This window comes from Aythya ferina, assembly GCF_964211825.1.
Source record: "Aythya ferina genome assembly, chromosome: 3".
In the NCBI taxonomy this organism is placed as follows: domain Eukaryota; kingdom Metazoa; phylum Chordata; class Aves; order Anseriformes; family Anatidae; genus Aythya; species Aythya ferina.
In genome coordinates, this window is record NC_140298.1 from 3,913,566 (window position 1) to 3,937,637 (window position 24,072).

Here is a 24,072-nt window from a genome sequence, read left to right on the forward strand (position 1 = left end):
TCGGGGTGGGGAGGCTGTTATTGCACCGGCCCCTCCCCAGAGACCTGTGGTCAAGCCTCTGGGTGCGCGCACGCACGCCTCAAAGGGTGTCTGACCGACAGCTTGGCCCTGCCGTCACCTAAAAATAACACGTGGAACAACAGGCAGTGCTTTTTGGATGGCCTTGGTTAACTAAGGCCTTGATCTTGCAATGGTTTCCACATTGGCCAATGTCTGCGTCTCACCAGGGATCTCAGAGCTGCCGATGCCCAAAGTTCACAAAACACACAGAAAAAAAAAAAAAATATGTATATATATACAAAATAATATAGCTTTATGCATCCTCCTACTCTTCCAGAGCAAAACTCCGAATACCAGTCTTTTTTGTTTTGCTGCTCCTACGAAAGGGAGTCGAGAGGCAAAGTGATTATGCAGGGCTTTAAAAAACAGACAGATCAAACAACTCCAGCTCCCAAAAAAAACACCCTGTAAAATGATGTTACTGGGGTTACTTCCAAGAAAGTAACTAAAATTTTTACTGCAGATTTGTTAGTAAGCTTGTAAATCAATTCAAAACCAACGCTGTTTAAGAATCTGTTATGCACAGATGCAGTAAAATGAAACACATGCAGGTAATGCCGCTGGTGCTGAGAACTTCAGAATTTCCTTAAAGTAATAACTTTAATTCAGTTCTTTCTGGCATAAACTTTTTCATCCCATTATGTCAAAAACTGTATTATCCATCCATTTGTCTGTCAGAACTATTCCCCGCGGGCCCATATACCAGTGGTTCTTCTATTCTAAACCTCCCCATTACATCCTGCTATCAAGAGTCACAATTTTCAGTGAAAGTCTCTTGTGACTTTTGACAATGTTTTACAGTGAACTAGACCAGGAAGCTCAGAGTTAAAGGAAATCTTCCATTCTGGCAATGAATATGTAATAGGCATTACACTGTGCAGTATACCAAAAATGTAAGGTTCATTAAGTCTTTCAAAGGCAAGAACTTCCATGTAGCTTTGAATGAACCTGTCTTTGCGATGGCATTAGCAAATGATATTTGGGGCTAGGAAATATTAATACTACACATTAAGGAACGAATTTGTTTAAATGTTCTGTGGCTCTGCGTGGATGCAGACGATCCAGGAATAAATAAAAAGTGAATAGTTGTCCAACTTTATATGTAAATTGTCTTCGGCTTATATGCATAAGAATGCTCTTTGCTACTAAATTCCTTCATATTAACAAGTGGGAGTGTAACTAATATATAAAATAAAGTCATTCTCTTTAATGAGAATGCTAAATATTTTAGAGAAATGCACAGCTATGAAATATTGTCAAGGGCATTTTTATACTTAAGTTTAAGAACACTTATGACTTAACTGTTGAATAATTTAACACATTCAGCCTTGAAGTACTATTTATGTATGTTTTTTAATGTTCATACTTATGTTGGCTTTTCTTTGCTAAGGATTTAGGACCTTTGATTTCTGTTTATAAAATTTACATCTTTAATCTCCCAGCTCTGTGCATTTCCCTACTTGACTCCTGCAACAATATAGGCGAAAAACGCTGAGAGGAAAATGGAGCTGAAAGCCTCGTGCAGCTTGGAACGGGGATTTTAGCAAGCGTAAGGACAGATTTTAAAGAAATGAGCTCCAAGTAGAAAACCTCTATAAACATCAGCCACCTGTACGGCTCGGGTGGAGGATTTGCAAACGAGCTTGCGAGCTTTCTCCGGTAGGTAGGCGAAGAAAGCCCCACCAGCGCCCCAGCCATGACTTGCATCACGTCAGCCCTTTGTGGGGAGCCCCAGGGCATGCCCGGGGGGTGACGGGGAAATTCCCCGCAGGGCTTCTTGCGTGGGCAGGGGGACACAGCTGGCCTGGGGGATGCCCCTTTCCCCAGTAGGCGCCTGGCTCTGTCCCACCACCGCCTGCACTGAGGCATGGGGGCAGCTCTGAGCGCTTTGCAAACGTTAGCTTGAAAGCTAAACTACATTGGCACCCAAAATGTTGGGGGTGATTTGGCTGACCACCCCGGGCGAAAGTTCTGCTGCGATATCGCATGAGATTTGCCCTGGGATAAACAAAAACATCGACCGAAACTGTTTACAGTGTATCTTGTCGCCTTTCATTACTGCATTTTGCAACACGCTGATGCTTCGTGACACGGCAGATGTAACTCGATGTGTCATACATAGAGCAGCGACTTTCAGGAATTTCTGAGACACATTTCTTTCAAAAAGCGGCGTCTCGGCCCAGCAGCTGGACCGCGAGTGCGTTTAAACCGAGGCTGGAGGAGCTGGGCTACGATGCAAAGAGCATTGCACATGGAATATTTGGTCTGACTTTTTGTCTGTATTTTATATGCTACAAGCCATAGGCAGGGAAATGGACAGATCATCTAGCACGATGGATGAGCTGCTGCCAAGCCGATGTTACTGTATAGCTATGGGCCCCTCAGTACCCATTCTGCCTCTGATAGTCATCACTTGCCAGTGTCCAAATGGATTATATATATCTGGCATGTTTATGGTATAAAGGAAGATGAATCTGAATATCTGCGAACCTTGGGCTCACAGGATGATGCATTTGGAAGGGAAAGCAAGTTTTTCAAGGGCAAAAAAAAGAAAAAAGAAAAAAAAAAAGTTGTTAGGGTTTTATCAAAGGTTATTAACCTAACACCTCCTCGCATCAGGCTGCACTACCACAACATGAAGAGATCACTTAGCTGGGCGGACAGAAGGAGAGTGCTAGGATTAAGAGCAAGAGCCACCACATATTTGAGTGCAGGGACGTCTTTCAGGCTGGAAACCGTATGTGGTGGCCACTAGCACAGCGAGCTGAGTAATTTCTTCAGTGCTGATGTTGATTCAGACAAGCAGATCGGCTGGAGTAGTCAGAGGGAGCTGGTCTCATGGTGTTCATAATGTCGGGGCCGGTCGGGGCTGAGCAGGAGACCCTGGAAGAAGGAGAGCTGGGGGTGGCAGCCTGCCCTGCAAGGGACACTTGAAAGAGGCGTCCTGCTGAGCAGAAGCGGCTGCTGGGGCACATCAGCCTGCCCCCACGAGTGCCTCAGGAGCGGCTGCTTTCCAGGGCACGGGCACTCTGTGCCTGGAGAAGCAAAGTGAAGAAGCCTGGACAACTAACAGGGCCATGAGATACAGGAAGGTGTAGGGTGAGGAGGAGAAAACTATTCCCTTGCAGCCCTGGACCAGATCCTCCAGCAGCGGCGATGGGGGGGCTCGGCGCTGAGCCCACCTGCACCAGCTCAGCATCCCTGAAACGTAAGTATGGCCCCGCTGGGGTCTTTAACTCGGCACCGCTGTCAACACTGTCTTTGCATCCTGGGAAGGAGATACCTAATTTGCTCAGAATAACCGCTTGCACTCTGCCTTCACTTTCTGACAGACCTGAACAAGGAGGTAATTTTGTTCCACAAAAGCAGCATTAAACGAAAATTTGTAAATAAATTGAGAGAGAATTGGAGAGTGAAAACACTCGTCATCTTCCTTAAATTAAGCAACTCAGCGTGTGTCCTTGGGATATCGGCAAAGGGATCCAGAAATCTCAACGGGAAGTCAAGATTTACAAGAGGAATTCAGGAAGAAATGAGTGCTGCAGCTGTAATGCACAAACTCACAATCTTCCCAGGCCTCGCTCCTTTAGAAAACACCAAAACCTCTGGGTCCTGTAGCTTCAAGGACCTCTTTCCTTAGAGTGCCTCCTGTAAAGCTTTATTTCCTTTTGAAGCCTGCTTTCTATTTTATTCTGGTTTTGGTGGTGTTTTGCTTTTTTTTTTTTTTTTTTTTTTTTTTGTTGTTGTTGTTATTAAGAATATATTTAGGTAGGAACTGGCCTTTACATCCACAGACACCGCGGCTATCAGTCAATCTATCAGTAAACCGCTCATGAAGTTCACTAGACAAAGGGTTAGCACAGCTAGTACCACAATAATGTAGAAACAGAAATATTACAAAGTAAAGGCTTATAAAATAATAAAAATTCTACTTAGTTCAGATACCTCCCAGTGCCTTTGGCAAAATACCTTAAGCATTCCACATAAGGCGGGCATTGTCTTTATAAGATGGCACCTCATAAAATGGTATTAAATATCACCAACGGGGCTTCATATTTCATCCAGCAGGGTTTAGGCCAGACATGTTCTATATCACACATTATTAGAATGACATCTGCTTTGCAAGTTGTGTACCCAGGAGCATACCTTGATAACTCATTTCAGCACTCATTCTCGAGGCTTCTGTGGCTTCGTAATACCTAATATGTTTAACTCATTTTGAACAGAAGTCTAAAGCCTGTCGTGGCCCTCTGGCCAAAACTGTAGCTGTCAGGCAACGGAGCCAGCTATCAAACATTACTCATTTATCATTAGTGGTGATGCAGCTGTACAGAGAAATGTACCCACTGAAGTGAAGGGCTGTCAATTGTTCCCTGTATAATACTCCTCTTCTCAACAGGGCATTTCTCCATGGATGTATAGCTAGTGCACTTCACTACTTCCCCATAGCACAGAATTTATAGTAGCAAGGAAATGGGTAACATATTTTCATTTAAATGGGTCTGCCACAAGACGAATAAAGCAATCATCAATAGAATCTATAAGCAGAGAGATGCGCCGCGCTGTTTATAAACATCACACATACGGGTGTGTATGTATAGGTGTGTGGATGCGTGTGTGCACACATGCACATGCGGTGTTTATAAATAAGCTCTCTAGATCTGTATCGGTATTTAAAAACTGGCGCATGTTCAGTATTAAGGGCTCCGCTTCCTCTTCGCTCACCGTTTCCATAAGAAGACTGGAATGTGCAATTTAGGCTTCAAATTTCCATGTCTATTCTGCTTACAAAACTCAAACACACGCTACCTTGAACTTCGCTATCCTCAACTCTGCTCCCCAGGGAAGAAAGCAGCCAGATTAAATCTATATGAGAGATCTCCTGACTGCAGACACTGCTGCCTTTATTCACAAAGGCAAAGCGCAGCAATGGTCTGGGAAAGCACCACAGTTAAGATAGTATCTCAGGCTCCTTTGAACCACTGCTGCATGCAAATATTTGTACACACCATTATGAAGGAAGTGTGGCACAAGTCCCTGCATTTTCACTTATCTCCATGCACGCGAGATACGGAGGAGGGAGACAGACTCTGGTGGCAAAGAGCACAGCTCCACCACCCGCGGCTGCCTGCCCGCTCACCCAGTGGGGCTTCTCCTCTGCAGCCCGAAAAGGCCAGAGGGAACTTGCCCGTTGCTTTCAAGGCATTCACACAGCTGCGAAGATTTCAAAAGCAGGCACTTAAAATCAGGAATCCAAATCCATTTCCAGTGGCCAAATGGAACATAACTGCTACTTGTGTCTTAAATTCTCTTCTCTGTCCACTTATGTCCAAGTTGCTGGAAAACGGAGATGGTCATGATGCCCTGTGCCTGCAACATGGTTTCAGATCTTTTGAGCAAGAAGCAACTTCAAACATCAGTCCCGTGAGCTGTGTGCTTCTCAGCAGGTATTAAGCAAAGCCTTGATTTTCTACCCAAATTGCTACCATCCCAGATTCTCCCCAGCTACTTTGCTGAAAACTTTGCGAACTTTCTCCAGAGAGCTTCAGGAAAGCTTTCTGCCCAACGTGGTGCAAATAAGGGACGGTGACTGTCATACTTTTGGTCTCATTGTGCAAAATCCCCATGAATTCCACCACAAGTAATGCCACTTGGTTAACAAAACAGCAACTAAACAGCTTTCTGTGCATCATTACACATCTCTGGAACACTTACCAGGTAGGTACAGAAACCCAGTGACCAAAACACAGCTGTACTTCAGTGCTGTCCCATGTTTAAACACGGTTGCTGGCATCAACACGATTCTCACCCATAACAGGATGAGTAATATGAAAGGGGAGGAAGCCTGCAGCCCTGAATGCTGCAGACACCATGGGACTGCTTCTGGGGAAAGCTCCTTTCCACCGGGAACCAGCCAGCTGTAGACACAGGCAAAGCTGGAGTTGCCTGGGGCAGTAGTCTCTTGAAGGGATGCCGCTGGGAAGGGGAGTCCGAGTCCCACAGCCTACTTTGTTTATGCTCAGGATCATTTTTTTCTCTTCTTCCCCACTTCTGAGCATGACTTACATGCCATGGCGCAGAGACTGCCCACTGCCTACCCCTTCCACCCTGGCCCCGGAGCAGAAAGCTTTGCATTGCTTTGGAAATACAAGCACATTTCATGCACAGCTGAAAATGAACACAGCAGAAAGGAAGATGATGAATGACAAACTTTTCCTGGCAGATGTGAGCTATAAAAAAGATCATGATGTGGTAAAACAAGTTTAACCAATGGGGTTTGCCAGAAACGCAGTGAAACAGGCTTCCAGCGTAAAAATGAAAATGACACCACCAGATTCATAAAAGGAAAAAAAAAAAAAAAATGAGCCTATCAAACAAGCAGCAACTTGGGATGCAGTGGGACAGTGGGATATGAAGAAAAGTGGAAACATGAAACCACCCTCTTCTGTTTGTGTGATTTCCTTCATTCATAGCCTGTGTCTGGGCTGGGGCTCATCATGTGCCACGGAGCAGGACCACAGCTGCTGAGCCTCTCTCTTTGACCTGATCTGATATTATCTGCGTTTCCAGCCACCCTTGGAGCCTCACGTTCTCATGTTACCACGGGTCTGTACCTACTGCTCTGGCCCACAATAAACCTAGACACATTTGCGTTCACTCATTAGCTTCCTTATTTAATCTGGGTATGTGCGGAAGAGCACTGAGAGGAGGTAGTAAATGGTGGTTTCAGTAGCTGCATTTTATTGCTAAACCAACAAAACTCACCACTTGAACATGGCCCCTTCTTCTTGTTTTCAGCCGAACCCTGGACTGAATCCATCTTTCCAAGCCGGGATATACATGACTGCATAAAATCCCAGGAGCCTCTCCTCAAAATAGCCACAGGGGTTTGCAAACAAGTCGCACCGAACATCCACTTCACCCATTCCCCCAGAGAGAGGGCTGAGCAAGCTCTCTCTGCAACGCTCCCAGCTGCTTTTTGCTCAGAGGGTAGTGAGGCCAGAGCACAGACCTTTAGAAACATACTACAGCTAGACCATGTAGGAAAATTACTGACTTCTAAAAAGTCATTTTTGTAACATTACATGCTAGTAGAAATTACAGGTTCAGTTTTGACTACCAAGTTAAGCAGGGGCTGGGGAAGCAAGCTGTCAGCCCACACAGGAAACAGCCACAGCTGAGTTCTCTGTGCTAAATTGTATGCCAGGCTGCAGAGGTCAGAAACTGCTGCTGGAAGAAGACTGTCTCTCTCGGGGATGTGCACCTTCCTCAGGTACTGAAGGATAATTTCTCCGTCGTGTCCTGGAAGGAAAATGTGAATGGTAAAGGAGCTTCCTCTGCAATGCTGAGGCTGGCAGGGTGAGAACAGGCTCCTGCCCCTTGTGGAGGGGTGGCTCACGTGGTTAGCAAGACAACCTGTGCCGAATCTCCCCCAAAAGGGGAGAGAGGAAACCTGTTCGATGCCCACCCACAGGACGTCTGGGAGTCTTATGCTTCCTCCTAATTCTCCCAAGCAAAGTGCCAGTCACCGCTGCTGCTCACACACGGGTGGCTGTGTCTCACTGCAGCTATCTGTGCTTACTGCTTTCATTCAGGTCCAAGCACAGCCTCGTGCCCTGCAGCATCGGGCCTTATGTTGTCCTCTTGGATGCTTTTTCCACCGTGCTGTAGGTGACAGTGTGGCTACGAACCAGTGTGAGCATGCAGCTACGCTCAGTGCCTGTGTGCGCACTGATTCATACGTGATTAAAGCAGTGTCTGGGCAAGGAGAGCTGAATTCAGACAGCTTCGGGTGACTAATTTCAAAATGAACATATTCTTATGATCGCACCGTGGCTTTTTAAGGTTACATTATTTCCTACGGGAGACCTGTCCTTCCCATCCTTGCTCTCCCTGCGCCCCAGATGCCTTCCTCTCTCCAGACTGTTCTGTGTCACCTCCTCCTCTTCCCGGGGGAACGTGGTACCTGCAACGGCGTGGGAGCGGCCGGGAAGCAGCGAGCAGAGGGGCAGCAGGAAGGCTGTGTCCACGCTGTGCTTGCCCTGTCCCAGCCCTGCAGAAACCCCCTCCTGTGCTGGGTTTCTGTGCGAGTCTCGCTGTCTGCTGCGTGGGGTCAGCGTTGGTTCGGAACACGCCTCAGTGCGCCGCTCCTTCCCACAGCTCTTCGAGGTCTGCGTTACGATGCAGGTGGTGAGTCATGCACAGATTAGTCACGGAGGAGATTTATTCTTGTCTACAGAAAGTCCAGCGTGAGTAAGGACGATGTGAGGTTGGCACCAGCTTGTTTCGGTTCTGGCCGGTGCCACAGGTGACTTTTGCCTCCTGTGTCCAGGTGTGGGGCTCCGACTGGCAGGGCAGGCAGGGCACGCGTCCAACCTCATGACCTTCTGCCGAGACCAAAGACTTCATCACAGCCAGATCAGGATGGGACCAGCTCATCCGGGATGCCCCTCTACAGGCCAGACACTGAACAGACTCCCAGTGATTACGGACCTTTGCTGGGCCACACCACCGATGCATGGAAAGGCCCAAGTCCTGGTGAAGCCTCCAACCAAAGTGTACTAGAAAATGATAATTTGGATGAGCCCTTCATCAAGGCTGGTAGCAAAATGCCCCTGCAAGTCTAGAGTTTTACTCTGTAGCGATGCAATTATGCAGGTAGCTAATTTCCCTATAAATCTACCAGCCACAGAGCAGGTACTCACTAAATTGCCCACAGACATTTTTAACTGAAAAAATTGCTTTTTTTTTTTATTTCATAGGGACAAATACAACATCCAGCAGTAACAATACATTTCTGAATGGGAAACTCTCTGGCATTCAGTTGCCATAATCGTAACGTTTAGCTAATTATTATTATTATTTTTTTTACATTCTGTATGTAAGTCGTAACTGCTGACTGCAGTGGTAGTCACAGGTCTGCAGGACGCTTACCCAGAAACTGAGCTTCTGAAACGAGGAAATGTTTTCATTCATATTTTAAAATTCCATTCATTAACAGGTGTATATGGTTTGACTTCTTCAAAGTATGCTGCAGACACAGCCTAATAAATCTCCATGACACCTCACTGCATCTCCATTTTATAGATGTGGTGATTCGAATATATCCAAGTGAAATGACTTGCCCAAGGCTAATGAAGGAATCAATGTCAGAGACAGGATTAAAAGTAGAAAAATTCCTGGCCCCCAGTCTCATAACCTAACTGTGGTCTGCATTTCACTCATATGAAAACAGGAAAGGGAAACACATCTATTTTGAATATTGTGAAAAGTAGTTCATAGCAGATGGGCAGCCTGATGTTATAAAATTGCTTTACCTTGTCATAAAATATCAATAATACACAGGATGTGGTTCTTGTCCAAGACTATAGCAAGGTGTGAACGGCACAGAATGTGTCACTGGTGGCTTGTAGAGCAGCAGAGGTTGCACTGGAAGTGTAAAATGAGCAGTCTTTGAGATGTTTCTCCTGCCCTATTCCTTAAAACCAATTTCTTCCTGTGTACTACACAGCTGGCTTTGAAGCTGACTGATACCAGTTCAGTACTGAACCTGCAGCAAGATGCCTGTTGTGGCATCTCAGAGGTGGAGCAGAAGGTCTGTAATGCCCGTTTCTCAAATACACAGGCAGTGCCCGCTGACATTTTTTGGTGGGTCTACCCACCTATTTCTTAGATGTTAACATAGAGCTAGGCAGCATCTTCACTGTTGCCAAAATGTAACAGGAAGACAATGCACCTGTCTAGTTGTGTAGAAGAATAAATTAAAAAAAAAAAAAAAAAAAAGAAGGTACACTTGTGTCATTAAATATTGATGAGTAAGATTCATTGACTGAGTTAGAGACAGTAGGATATGGCTTGAAATAAAACCCCAGGAGGGCCACACCCCCTAGTATGCCCAGGGCCATCCCTTTAAAGGTAGGACAATTATAATTAATTGAGCAATCTGACAGAAAGCATACATCCATACACTGGAGCAGAAAGTGACACTGTGCACAGAGCCATCCAGGACACTTGAAGGGTTAATACTGGTTCACTAGACCAAGGACAGTAAATTCTGCCTGTGGCTACCACCAGTCTATTGTATTATTATTGCAGGCTTTAGAAACAGCTTTTAATTTTAACCCTTTCCAACCCTCTACTATCTTCTCTTTACATAATTGGCTTTGAATAGAATTGCATGGAATTTTCCTAGTCATACCTTTCAATTATTTCTTTTCACTTTCAGCATATACAATATTGTACAGGAAAAAAAAAGAAAAATCCAAAGAATCTGGGCCTTCTTCACCTATCACTTTTAACTCATAAAGACCAAAAACATTGCCAGGAAACAGGGCCCCTTTCGCTCTGTTGTGATCAATCCCCACTATCTGCTGCAAGGATCACTGGAGGATCCCATCCAGTATCTGTTGGGAACCATGGTGCGAGTTTCCGGAGTTCTGACAAAGCCACAAACTAAATATAGATAACCCTGTCCCTCTTCCAGTCTTCCCGATGCCTGCATATGTTGACCAAACTGCATTTTTAAGTTGATGTCCTGGGAGTTGTGCACGCCTGTAAGAGATGACAAATCAAACACACGAGACCTACTGGTTACCTCTAATGAAAAAAAATCTCATTATTGCTAACCCTTTCAGCAATATGCTGAGCACATCATCAGCCCATAGACAGGCTGAAGTGAAACAACCGATGGAGAAGGGATGACACAAGGTAGTGCGGGTGATAGCAGAGGACTGACTCAGTGACCCGGGAGGTCCTTTCCAATCCTACATTTCCACGTTCATGTGTTCGTATTGAAGTTGATGGGAGACATTTCCACCAACTTCAAAGGGCTTTTATCCAGCCCCAGTTTCATCTCTTTTCAATATATAGATGCAAGAGTAACATCACGCATGATTTTCATGAGATGTGCTAATATACTATCAGTTCTGGGAGAAGCAGAATGAACCCAGGTAAATAAATTGTCCATCCTGAAGCACTAAACATGCCAACATCTGAAAAATACATCTCCTTCTATCTAAATTGCAGATAAGTCCAGCAGCATCACAACTGGATTTCCAGTCATCATTAGCCATAATCAATTATGCCAAATAAATATTATCTATTTGTGCTTTTGGCAAGTTATGTGGACACGGTGAACAAATAATTTGGTCTGGGGATTGGCTCACCAGGGCTGGTCCAGCAGCAGCAAGGAGTGCCCCAACTTCAGTGTCCCACTGTGAAACCTGCACCCACGGAGCTTAGTGTGGAAAGTTATTTAATGGGTATGGGACAGCACTCACTAGCCAGAGAAGCAAGCCACAAAATGCTGTGGGAAGTGTAGACATCTAATGTGGGTGGCCACAGAAAAAAAGGAGTGAGAAGTTAAGAACTGGGAGGGTGTATAATTACACAGTGTTTTCTTCTCCTCTCCTTTTTTTTTTTTTTTTTTTTTTAACCAAACAGGCATTCAGCCTGTTCAATAGAACCACTCCAATATGTTATCTAATGGCTTCATCTTTACTTGTGAGATTCCCCATCTGTGGCCAGACTGTGCCACTGCCTCATTCAGCTGAGCAAGAGAACAACATTCATTCACTCGCTCAGATCTTAGGAGACAGGTCTTGCTCTAGAGCAACAAAAAATGAGCTGCTCCTTACTCAGGTCTGAACCTTTGCACTTAAGCCACCCTTTGACGAAACTTTCCTCTGGATTTCAACGCTGCTTTTTATAGCCGGGCAGTCTGCTCGCTCCCTCTGGCTGCGTCCCTTTTTTTTTGTTCTTTACAATGGTATCACTCTGATCTATGTGGTGGTCTCACATTTTCCTCTCGAGGTTTCTGCATCAGCCTTGTTTTCAAAGCCAAATAACACAAGCAATGATTTATAATCTGTAGTTGCTTCGGAAAGATGGATGTTCAGACATAATCAGTCCATTTTGTTATTTTTTCACCTATTACACAGTAGCTGCTTCTCCTGTTTGGATGCTTCTTTACTCTCCTTTTCTGTCTCTTTTCTTATCATAATGTACCATAAAACTTTAACTGATTCATAAAACATGGAAAATATTATCACGTCCAGCTTAGTTCTCCTCAACGACAGAGTCACTTCTTCCTACTGGGTTCATGGTGTCTCTGAGGAGGACGCCCCATGCATGGATTCAGCCACCGGGGGCACTAATACAGCCACCTGCTCCAGTTCCTCAGATGTGGTGGGTCTTTCTCATGACCAGGACAGAGAAACGACCCCACTCCATGAGAAAAGGGATGGTCCAGATGCTAAAGACACCTGATATGCTTCATGGCTGTATCTGTGTCTTCACACATACCAAAGAGCTGTCAACCTACTGAAACCTGTCGTGTGTCCTGTGGGTATCATGTCAGACACCCCAGTGTCAGGAAAGAGAAGGGAGAGAGACTGAGGCACATCTGAGCTTCTGCTCATTAAGTACAGGGAGTGCATCTACGAACAGCACACGCAGGAATGGGAAATCAGCACTGATTCAGCTCCTCATTGTAACACGATTGTAAGATGGTTTAATCGGTTGTCTTCTACTCCATTCAAGTGCCAGCTTCAAGTCATGGGTGTTAAAGGCCCACAGCCAGCAACAGAGACCTTGGGGTCTTGCCATGGCCTTGCTGATGACATCTGAACAAGCAGGGGAAATCACATGTGACAGGTTGGCAACAAAACAGCTAGTTTTGAGAATAAGGGCTTAGTCCTCACTCCACTGTCATGCTCTGCAGACAGCTAACAGCAATCCCGAGAGACCCTTTTGTGCCTCAAAATGAGCGATGCAAGGACGCTGACAAATGCAGCAGACAACTTGTACATGTTGCAACAGTCGATATCCAAAGCAGAAGGGTCTTGCGTGAGGACCAGTGGAGTCTCTTCATCTCTGAAGCCCCACATGCTCCCCGAGCAGCCTGGATCCACAGGTGGCACAGGTCTGATGGAGTCAGATCGAAGCGGAGTTCCCGGACAGCCTGTGTTTGGGTGCAGAGCGGCTCAGACAGACCTGCAGAATTGCTCCAGCTGACTTCATGATTATCTCATCAGCGGCCACATGTCACAGAGGAAACTCAGTCATGGTTTGCCTTAATTTACAAGTGTCATCTCCTACAAGTGGAAAGAGGAGCATGAGAACAGCAAAGCTGAACTGATTTGTTCTGGCACCAGGACTGCAATGTGGCAAGATATACCTATGACTGTCACATACAAATTTAGTAGATAGCATGCTTGCTTTTTATTTGATTTTTAGCAGGTCTCTCCACAATAAATATAAGAGCAGAATGCATAAACAAAACACTTGGCACTTACAGTTTATCTTGGTGACGGAAAATTTGATTGATGAATAATAAGTTCAGAAAGTGGCAAATGCTCAACATAGGGCTAAATAACCTTTTGTTGCCTTTTTTTTTTTCTTTTTTTTTTTTTTCACAGCTCAGTTTCTCTTAGCTTTTACTCCTCCTGCCTTAAAGCTGCTTTGTTCTAGTGCTTCATCAGCTAGTGGGGAAAAAAAAAAAAACTGTCCTATTTGTTTCTTATATACTTTCACTGATCAAGTTGCTTATTGCCAGGGAAAGACTTGAAGAGAGATCTTCTGAGTGTCACGTTGCTTCCTCCTTTCTCTTTCACTTCACTGGGACAGAGCCTGTGAGGCAGACCTTCCTGCTTGCAAAATGGTAATTTTAATCCCAATTATTACGATTACTGCAATACCAAAAGAGGGGAGGGGTGCACACAGGAAAGCAGAGTGAGGTGGCTTGAAGGAAACTCCAGTCGAAGTAGACTATGTTCATAAAGCACAGAAGAAAACAACTATTGTACAGAGAGGGAAACTGAGGCGCAGAGCCTTACAGTGCATTGTGTCCAGGAGCATACAGGGAAGAGAGGCAAGCTGGGCCACGCGGCTCCCAGCCCTGTGCCTTAGCAACGAGACCACTCTGCCTCTGCGCGCAGGCTCGGCGAGAAGAAGGGGCAACCTTCTAGGAGGGAAATCCTTGCTGGATTAAGCACTTTGCCTGCTTTTCTCTTCTCACCCCTTCAAAGCACAGAGGATGGGGAGGGGGCAAGGTGGTGAAACGGCACCCATCCTTCCCCACTCTTCATCCCACCCCACATCCAGCGGGGTATCGGGGCTCCTCAGCGGTCCCCAAAAGCTTGCACCCTCGGCCGGGGAGGAGGGATATGATTTGTAATTGCAATACTTTCATTACCGTCTCTTAGTTCTTCGCACACTAATGTCAAGAGCTTTGTCTTTGTAGTGTTATTGGCATTTTTCATCATATTCATGAAGTGTGGGTCAATTTTCTTCAAAAGGCTCACTTCGCCAACTTGCCACAAAGACAGACAGTAATAAATTCTACTAGTGCACAGCGAAGGCTTCGTAGCTGCAAGCAACAATAAAAAGCAATGAGCTGGGTGTCACTAAGTAACTCCAGTTTACACTGCATTTTCTTCTTTTATTGAAAACTCAGAATATGAATTTATTAATGAATACACAGGCCTACTTTGAAGGGGTGTGGGGGGGGTCCGAGTCAATTTATTTGGTATTCACACAGTGTGTGCCTACATTGTATTGTTTCATCATTTTATGGCCAGGCACAGCTTGTTAGGCTGTGGCCCTCCAGAAAAAAGCAGGCTCATATAGCAACACCTTGACGTAGATGTACAGCTGCTTTCACTGTGGCTGTCTCACCTTTAGCCCCGTCTGTCTACTGCCGGCTTTCATTTTCCGCATTCATACATCAATAAGCTTTGCATGCTGACACCTAATTTTGCAGGCTACTTTGGTTATGGAGGCCGTGTTTTGCATATCACTACCCACCCCCTTCTGACATCTACTGCCTTTAAAGAGGGAGAGAATAGAGAGAGCACGAAAGAGGGATTCTTTTCTTCTCAGCCTAATCAGAGATTTCTTTATATTTGTCAAAAGCAGATCTGCCAAATCAACTTTAATTGATTCTTCCACAGTTCTCGTGTATGATTTTTGAAGGACTGGGCTTGTGTTCCAAGACACAGTGTTGTGTTTCAAACAAATATGAGGTTTCTACAGCAAATCAAATTTGGATGCCAATTAGTTAGCATTTTCCATTCCAATTAAATTTGAGACCTTTCTGATTTTGAAAGACTTGTATGTCTATGCATGTGTGTATGTATGTATTCGTGTGCACCTATCTGTATCTATTCTACATATACATAAAGATATATACGTATAAAATATTTAAAGTGCCCTCGGTGCTCTAATAAGCAGGGAGGGGTTACATCCATCCATTTAAATATACATTTTGGAGGATTTTTTTCCACCTTGTTTATTTCACAAGGGCTTACCAGCCCATTCTAACCTGTTATGTGACACCGCAAAGGTTTTTACTTCTCAGTCAGGTGGCTAATGTCATTATATCGTTGACAACTCATAAAATGTTATAATCTAATAGGGCTTTCCCTCCCCACACGCACTCAGTGAAAGCTCATTGTAGCAAAGAAAGGATTAGGGGCAAAAGCAAGATTAATGGTTAAAAAAATGGAAGCAGGCGGAGTCCAGATACAATACTGTAGCTTAAAAACAAATATAATTTGTATATTAAAATGCATCTTTATCTAACTAGATTTACTCTAAATAAGCCAAGCATACTATATAAGGCATTTCCTACTGGATACTGCATATTTCAGCAAAGCCTGTATATTTGTTTTGAATGAATTTTAAAATAATAAACTCCTCAAAAATCAGGTTTTAGGCAGACTCATAACAGAGACTAAGACTGAATCCAATGCTACAATGACGGGAAGGAAACAAAAGCTTGTTTAGATCACCTAGAACTAACCTGTGCAGTCACTGTCAACCATAAAACTATCCATGACAGGACTGTGCTGCGGAGGAGAAATTTTCCTGGCACCTGGGGCTCCGATTGCCACACAAGGCGTAAATGACCAGCCAGTGAGTGTTCCCCTCTCGGGTCCCCAAAAGGACCTCAAGACAGACAGACAACCCAGCTCCAGCAGACGTCAGGAGCAGGCAGACTCCCTCCTGTACTCTTCCAGGGCCTCAATAGCACGGCAGTGAGGAATTCACCCCCAGCAAATCTCAGGTGGGAACAAGCACATGCCTGCCTTTCTTTGGCAAAGAGATTAATTAGTTTGTTCCTGTTATAAAACATAAGTTAAGGAACAAAGACCTGAGCTCAAAAAGGTGAGAAAATCCAGACATACTTCACCGGCAGGGAAAAACAACCAACTTCAGGTAGGTTGGAGCTAGTACACCCTGCGTTCTGTCCTCCTACATGTGACTACTAGCCTATGCAACCAAAAGCAGCAAAATGAGAAATTATGATGGCTATTGAACACTACTCACAAATTCACAGTGTCGCATCCGATGTCAATTAGCGTGCCTGTTTACATAATTGTTATACAAGGGGAAAATCTACAGTGTTAAACAGCCCTCAGATTGCATTTCTGGATGGGCTTTGTTTTGTGGAGTGTTTAGCACACGTAGAATAAAATCCGTGGGAAACCTGCCTGGCACGAGATCTTTGACGGATTCATATTAGGAGAGGTTTTTTATGTGGCTTTACATCAAATTTTTCAAGAGAGTTTCTCTTTACACCTAGGTAAAAGCAAGCCTTTTGGGTGAATGTTCAGACTTGCTGATAGCTTAAATTTTGATTTGACTGAATGGACAAGGCTGAGAAGGGAAATTTCAGAGAAGCATGAAAACATTTTGAAACTTTCAAAACAAAAATGTCTCAAGCCTTTCCTATGAATTCTCTTCTACTGCGATACCCTTTAATTGCTGCCTTGCATAAAAACAAAAGAGGTCAATGTTGAAATAAAACTCTGAAACCAATGATGAATGTTAAACTGGCTTTTCATGGTTATGTTCATCTTTTTAATTTTTTTTTTTTGTTGTTCTTTTTCTTTTTAATCGGAAAAAGTCCAGAATTTCATTTTTGGTTCAGCTGATGATCAATTTTTCTTCTATATTTCAGGATGTCTGCAATAACACGCCAAATCCTCTACTTATCTCCCATTGTGCTGACTTCTGTAAAAAATGTAGCCCTTCAAGCTACAAAATGATACAGGAAAAATCAGAGAACACACAATAAAGTCTATAAAATTATGAGCAGTATAGGGAAAGCAAATAGAAAAGAATTAGTCATTATTTCTCACAGCATAAGAACTAGGGTGCACCCAATTACAAGGCAGCAGGTTTAAAATAGCCCATAAGAAACACTTTTACAAAGAATAACTAAATTATGCAACTTGCTGCACAGCATGTTGCAAAGGCCAGGAATATAAATGGATTTGAAACGCGATTAGACAAATTCGCAGTAGAGGTCTGTGGAGGACTGCCGAGCACCACGATCTGGTGCTGCCTCGACGCTGGAAGGACTGAAGACGCTGCCTGGTGCGGGTTGGGCACCTTCCCTCTCCATGCCCCGTGTCCTGACAGCGCCCCGGCCACGCCATCACGCCCGGACGGCGACATCACCCTTGCCAAGAGCCACCCATGATGCGATACCACAGGGACCTCCTCGGCTGGCTGGCTCTTGTGGCAGACCCTAAGGGGAGCAGCAAGGAGGGCTCCAGGCTGGAGCAGTACCTCCAAACCCCCGAGGTAATCACACCTCTGCCAAAGGCACGCGAGCCCTTGATCCAGACCACACATGCAGCAAAAACAATAGTGCTGATGAGTGATTAGGTTGCTTTGTCTGTGAAGTGCTCATACCAAGGTGCACTTGTGTATCTGGTATGCAACAGTGCTGTATATTAAGGTCTTTATATATTTGTCACTTAAGGATACTTAATTGTAGGGTAAGCACAAAACAAGAAAATTCAAAGAGGGCCACAGGCAGATCTGAAAACAGTGACAAGAAGTGCCCTGTTCAGCTGCAGGAACGGGGTTGAGACATCAAGATGGGCACATGAATGTGCCGGGATTGAGCCGTCTTTAACCCCTGGCAAAGACCGGAGCAGAAGTTTTCAACCATTTTTTGTTTTTTAGATCCCTAACACTTCCAGTGGAGACACAATTGCCTGTAGTAGGGAATTAAAGCCTCCTGACAGAAGGCTTTTTTTGGTTGCCTTTCAGGCACCCTTTAGAGAAGTGGCTCAGAGATGCTCTGGGAGATGTGGCCCACAGCTGGAAACCTACAGGCACAGGAGTGAGCAAAGAGATGGGGACAGAGACAGGGAGCGTCTGAGTTTGGGGTTTAGCTTTACCACCCACCATTCCATTTCCTATCTAACCATGGTAAAAAATAATAGAACAGACCTTCATTTTCCTTCACAGTTTTAAGGTTAACAAGGACTATTAGATCATCTCTTCTGACCTTTTACATCCAGAGGCCATCAGATTTCCTCCAGTTTATGAGTACCTCCATAAAATCACAGCCTAGATTAAGTTCAATCATCAGTGAGGGAAATAAACCCGCTCCAGTCAGAAACGGATTTGTCTGAGGTTCAGTATGTGCCGCCATGGGCACTCTCATTATTCACATCCTTTCTAATTACTCTACTATTTTCCCTTTATATCCACAAACACGTTGTTAAAATACCGGGAATATTTAAATGACAGTGGTATCCCCATTTTGGTCACACTCTGTGACCACAGTAAGAAGGGTCCCCAATGGGAAGACTTGGACGGCCTAACCAGGCAAGGCAAAAAAAAATGAAAGGAAAAAAAAAAAAAGGAGAAATCATCATTCTCCCGATCTCACATAAGCCCAAAGAGATTAAACGATTAGTCAAAAGTCACCCAAAAGTCGGTGGCAGAGACAGAGCTGAAATCTACTTTCTCAAGTCAAATCCAGAGTTTTAATCACCCGAACACCCTTCCTCTCCCTTCATTGCTTTCATTTATCATTTCAGGCTAGGCAGACTACATCGAAATGATGGCTTTGTGAAGCATAGAAACACAGTTTTACGGGCAATAAACAATAAATATGAACCTGAGAGACATCTCCACGAAACCTCCCTTCCAAAAACGAGTCCATTTTCTTTTCTTCTTCTTTTTTTTTTCCTAGAAGATGGCAAAAGCCTTCCCTTCCCCTCCCGCCCGCACCCCTCCGCCGGGCTCCGCCAGCTCCCCGGCACAGCACGTTGGCTGTGGGATGGCACCGAGCGCTCCCTCTCCCTGCCAAGATGACAAAGTCCTGGCTGGCTCAGCCGCCGCCTCTGCCAGTGTACCAGAGAATCGGTTGTGCGATTTCATTTAAGCGCTGCTAACTAATTATTAACTGTAGGCTCAGCATTCAGGGTGCAGACAATGGGATCAGCCAGGCACCGCTCCACTGGCGGGGGGGCACCACCGTCAGCACGGGTTTCTTTTTAATTATTGTGCAGTGGAATCAGTCCTGGAGAAGCGAATTGAAAAGTATACAAAATTCTGATTAATAACCAGGGCGGCTTTTTTTCAGTTTTTCTCCAAGTTCCCGCCCACAGGACCCCAACTGTCTTTTCAGCTGTAGTACCAAAACCCGCATGCACTTTAAAAACTGGGATAAATCATTTTGCCTTACAGGACTGCTCCACGGCAATGAATTTTGCAGAGCTGAGCCCTAAACCTGCCTCTGAATCCAGACTTCTGTGTACCCTGTGTGTGGACCCACATTTGAACTCTGAGGATGACTCCTGGATGGTCTTGTTTTCTGGCACCTCCAGACAGGACATAAACCACTTGACAGGTTGGAGAGGCTCTGCTCTGGACTGAGGCCCAGATTCTACCATCTCAGGCCTTTGCTTGACGCTAGGCTTTGCTTTGTGTAAAGGCTGAGCCCATAAGGTATCTGTGCTGTCTCCTCTCCCAAGGAGAGCTATGCATCCCCAAAGATGGGAAACCTTTGTGATTTAGAAGCTAAAAGGGTGGTTTAGGACTTGCTGCTTGTATTAACAAGTCTGTCTTGTTGAGATAATTGTGGTTGCACTTCTGTTAATGTCCAGTGGGGCAATTCAGGACTTTCTGCCCCCTTCCCAGCTGCACTGAGTAAGGGAGGCTACTCTGGCATCAATGACCTAGCCCTACTTACAGTTCCATCCCTGAGAATTTGACTCTCTTTCCCTCTGGGGTTAGTGGTGGTTGTCTGGAGGTGTCACTCCTGCTACTGAAGGCTGCATTTGAAACCACACGTGTACTGGGGAGGCTGTTGAAATCTTCTTTCTTTTCATACGGGTTCAGCTAATGGCCAGTTTTCACCATGAATCCAAGGAAAATAATAATAATTTGTCCGGGAAGCATTGACTTCTATATCCTCTAGCGTTCGAGTCACACTGGCTCTGTTACCTTTAAACTGCCAAACTACAGACCAGGTCAGGTTAACTGTGAAAGAGGTTGCAGCCTCGTTCAGAAATTGGGAGCAACTCCAACCCTTAGCTTGACTTCGCAAGGTGTTTCTTCATCTCTGCAGCCTATTAATTAACATGTTCGCATCACAGAGAAAAAGCCAAGTGGCATTTTTATTCAAAATAATAGGAGAAAAAAAGATTCTGGGTCTTCTGATAGAAGTGCTCCATCCTGGGAAAGCTTTGCTCCATGTAAGGGAATTCCTGAGGCTGCTGTATCGCACAGAGCAGGCACGTGTTAGGGTCTGAAAGCGAACCCAGCCCTTTGGCGTGGCAGCCCGTGCCGTACCTGCAATGAAACCTCTCCTGTAAATGGAGACATCAGAAGGAGACGACATTCCCCAGGGGCAGGGGAAATGTTATGTGAATCATGCCTGACTCTGCTCAGGAAACATCTCTCTTAGTTCTGAGTGAAATTCTATACCAAAGACATATATTGTTAAATTAATACTTTTCTTCCTTTCCACTTCCAATACCTTGGTAGTGCTTTTTCTCTAAGCACTTATTAAAAAGAAGGAAGATATAGCCTTGCACGTGGCTAATAATTCTTCCCCAATATTTCTCAATTTACCCACGCAACACTCCATCTTCTTCTTCCTCAAGCCTTCCGATTTCGAGTCGTGATGCATTCAACCCGGCGTTCTGGCGCTGCTGCTGCTCAGGCTTGCTGCTGCACGGATCTGCGTGCAGCAGGGACCCCAGTGCACGCCTGCTGCCTTCCACGCCTCACCGAGGTGCTGGGAGGAGGAAAGAGTCCTCGGAAAGGTGGGTAGGAGGCAGCGAGTCATTCTCGGGTCGTACCAGCTCTTACAGCGCCATCCCTCAGCCTCAGCGTGGTGGGGTGTTGTGGGATGCCGCGTTTGACTCTCAACAAACTGCGTTGCCAGGACGACGTTTATTATGATCCATAATGCGAATAAAGGATGAAACTGTACACGGCGCGCTGATTTGCTATAACTGTCATCCGCGATGATAGCCTCTAGTTTATACCTCAAATGAATTTTGCATGGATGGTGCCGATGCTACCAAGAGCTGCAGAGGTGTATTTCACAAAGCTGCCTGGGCCTGGCACGAAGATCATGCCACTTTAAACAGCGAATCTGTTATTGTGATGTTTGTGAGAGGAGAACAAGTGGGAAAGTCACTTTCAAGTGCAGCTCAGTGCTCTTTTAATGAGGAATGGGGTCTTCTTCAGAGTCAGCCAACTACTGAGGAGGAGCTGACACCCTTAGTAGTCAACATCCTCAAAACAGCTGACAGCTCCAGATAAATCAGTTTGTGTACTTCCTCCCCTTCTCATATCACCTGCAGTGACAGGAAAGCACTAATTTCCTTTGAGAGGGAGAGAGATGGATGCAGGCGTGCATCCTGGGCTTGTTGATCCTTCAGTGTAAAATTAACAAAAACAGAGGCCGGGGAGAACTGGGAATAGGCACGGCACTTTGTCAAGAGGAAGGGTTTGCCGTGGTACGGCCCCAGATTCATCATATGGTAATTTACAAATATGCATACGACAGAGTCACATTGCATTAGCCCCTGCAAGAAGCAGCTATGACAAATACGGGGCATTCGGCGAGCCGACTGCCTGGCTCACAGCTGGAGCTCTGCCCCACGCAGCACGGGCAGGGCAGCACCCCACGAGCTCTGCTGCCCGCAGAGGGGACCCCGGGAGCTCCCGGACACCATCCTCTCTCCAGCGGGGCTGCCCCCGTACTGAAAAGCTGCGATTGCAAATTGTGGTCCCAGTCCCAAACCTGAACAATCAAGTGCCTTAAGGACCCTGGGACGCACAGCACCCTCGCTTGCTCATCCGCTGCCCAGGGCGATCAACAGGGAGCTGAGCAGCGAGCGCACCCGCTCACACAGACAGTCCTCCCCACGCACTTCCCGAATTCATTACTCTGACGCTGTCACATGGCTAAATGATGTTATAAAAATTAGATACTGCAGGCCATTACAAGCAGCACACACTCTGCTCAGAACCCTACTGAAGAAACCCGCCAGACAAAACCATCGTGAAATTTCTGCCCAGCAGCCAGGGCAGCTCACAGCTCCCCCCGCCAGCAGCCCCAGGCAGCAGTTTTGGCAGAGCTGCTCTCCCTTCCTTTTGTACCGTCCCTTCTGAGGGTCGGCTTGCTCCAGCGTGCTCACCGACCGTCACCTTCCCAGACACAGGCTCTGACATGAGGCGAACTGAAACCAGGCAGAAAGGAAAGCAAGACACCCAAGCTGTTTAAACAGGGATCTGAACTACTCCCAGTGACCCTGTCCCAGGGAGGATCTTGCCCAAAACCAGACACGCGCTGTCCAGGGCTGAAGACAGGCTGTGTCCCCAGCCTCTGCTTGATGCACACTGTATTTCAGCAGCATTTAAGAGTCCGTCTCCTGCACAAGGACCTTTCAGTGAAACTAGGAAAAGAAAAAAAAGCTCTAAAAATAAACATGAGAATCTGAATAATCGTGTCTCTCAACTCCTGTTTTCTAAGCTGACTATAACTGCGGTGGTGCTGTGATGCATCAGGTTACGTTAGTTAAGTCACCAATGATTTCATCGTACATATAGATATTATTTCATATATATATACACACAAAGGGATACGATTGACGTGATCAAAGGAGACAATCACAGCAATGACATGTTGGAGCAAGAAACCTAAAAGGAGGTATTTGCCTTACAACCTTTTAAAAACAATTATGAATTCACATTTTAAATAAATGTGTGTATCTATATACGCATACATAAAACTATAAATACATCTAGACATGCATGCATGTGTGCGCACACACACATGTATAATCACATACACATGCTCCTGTGGTTTTCTGCCTAAACTAGCGCCATGTGTTGTACGTTATCCCAGGGCCCAGAGCAGAGAGGCTGAAACCCACCTCTGGGCGCGGGGGGGCGGGGGGGTCAGGCAGCTTCTCCCAGAGCAGAAGCCCAGCGAGCTGCCCCACGCAGGGACCCCGTGCCCACAGGCTGAGCACGGGAAAGCCGAGCAGTGCAGAGCCATGCGGAACAAACGAGGCCATCTCAGGGGAAGAAAGCCAGCAGTGCTGTTCCCCATCTTCTGCTGCGTGCCAGCCTCTTGGGAGCTCACAGCCTTCGCAGCCTCCCCGGCTGCAGAGCACGTGCAGGACGCACCCCACGCAGCCCCACGGGCTGCCCCGTGCTCTGTCAGTGGCCATACCCGCCTGGGGGACACAGAATTACATGCTTCTGGGCAGAAGCCCTCGCTTTTGGTACAGTTTCAGACTAAGCTGGGTGTTTTTTTTCTTACACTGTTGAGTATTTCAGGGGAAAAGCTCTTTTGTGTGTAAATAACTGTTAGGTGCTTTTTTTTTTTTTAAAAAAAAAAAAAAAAAAAAAGAAAACAGAGAAAATTCATAAAAAAAGCAGACAGAATTCATTTATATGAAAAATAGAGGGATTAAACATAGCCAATAAATTACAATAAACTGTCCACAGCGAACAATGCCACCAGATGACCATAATGGAGATCCAGTGCTCTTGTGCTTTTATTAAAAGAACAAAGCACTGCAATTAAATGTAAAATCCGGTAATATGTCATCGTACCTTAAGCATCCTTTTCTCATTCATTGAACACTGTCCTCTGATTTAATTGAAGCCTCTGGTCCCTTTGAGACAGCAATAGTCCTTACTCTAGGCCAAGTTTAGCATTTCATTATTTAGTAA

The 24,072-nt window shown here is 45.4% G+C and overlaps 1 long non-coding RNA gene across 6 annotated transcripts in view; it reads right to left on the minus strand.

Annotated features, from left to right (window-relative positions):
- The window catches only part of LOC311434341, a 226,897-nt gene that overhangs the window by 6,652 nt on the left and 196,173 nt on the right, over nucleotides 1-24,072 (minus strand). Inside the window, exon 4 of one of the 6 annotated variants that reach the window (XR_014691402.1) lies at nucleotides 11,418-13,154. The exons of 2 other annotated variants lie outside the window; for them this stretch is intronic. This is a non-coding gene — a long non-coding RNA (uncharacterized lncRNA). Of the gene's footprint in view, nucleotides 1-11,417; nucleotides 14,429-20,282; nucleotides 22,785-24,072 lie in introns of those variants that run through there. 3 more of the 6 variants (XR_014691403.1, XR_014691404.1, XR_014691405.1) reach the window with 3 other exon arrangements.